A 1,142-nucleotide genomic window follows, 5' to 3' on the forward strand; every position below is an offset into this window, starting at 1 on the left:
TATTGATGGCTTTCTCTTTCTTCCGCAGAGCTGCATTTAATATAAAGGGGAGTCATTTTATTGAATAATAAAGCCTGACAATCACAGACTGGCTGACAGCCACTGCTGCAGTGCAATTGCAAACGGCTTGTTTTTCAAAGTTTTTCTTGGATTACTCTCAAACCCAGGCCTTGCCCAGGCCTCTTGAAAGGGTCAAAACATACTGTGAAAGAGGGGATTCTCACGTTTGACTACTGCTGTGATAGAAGTGATAGAAAGCATGCACTAACATAGTCTGTTCTTCAATGATTAGAATCAGATATTTTTTTTTGACATGGAAAGAAAAATTTGGAACCCTGAGCAAACTAAGGCTTAATGGTAGACCAAATTAACTCATGACTTCAGAGAAGACCACATCTGAAGAGATCTTATTGCAAACAAAACAGAAACAAAAACCCAGCATGTTTTTACAGTAAAAAGCACATTTGATCTGTATCATCCAGCTAAAAATCCTATAATTCCTGAATTCTCATCAGCATGGCTTCAGAGTTAACCAAATCCACTTTGATGCATTCATCTGTGTCAGTGTTTCACATCAACAAGCCTCACGCCCAAAGTGCCTATAATACACACTTCAGGGTATTTCTGTGGTTATTTGAAATCTCTTATTCAAATCGCAGGTTCCCACTTTCTTTGGTGAATGAATGCTAGCCAGAAGGTTTGAGAAGGCGGATTTGCCGTTGAAGCTCTCTCTAGTGGACGTGTACTTAATTTTCAGAATGGTCCAGGTTCCTTCGTCTCTAGGAGGCCTTTTATCTTAAATGTCACCTGGAAACGTTTTGATCAGGATCAGGGGCCGCAGCCTGGGTACCGCGGGGCTGTGTTCATCGCTCCGGCTCAAACGCAAGAGATGCCCGTGGGTTCCACACACGCCCCCCGGCTGCGAAGCCACACCGGGGAACGGCCCCGAGGTTGGCACCGCACAGACAGGAAGAAGGGGCGATGGGTCCCAGCGCCCGGAACGCTTGGACGAGCAGCGGTGCAAGGATCCCCAGGCACCCGGCGGACTGGCTGATGGCATCTTTGCTCAGACGCAGCCGTCCTCGGGCAGCTGCCAGGTGGAGAGTCCCCGGGCGCCCAGCGTCCAGAGCGCGCGCGGCCGG

This window comes from Hipposideros armiger, unplaced genomic scaffold (genome assembly GCF_001890085.2).
Source record: "Hipposideros armiger isolate ML-2016 unplaced genomic scaffold, ASM189008v1 scaffold_163, whole genome shotgun sequence".
NCBI classification, from domain to species: Eukaryota; Metazoa; Chordata; class Mammalia; order Chiroptera; family Hipposideridae; genus Hipposideros; species Hipposideros armiger.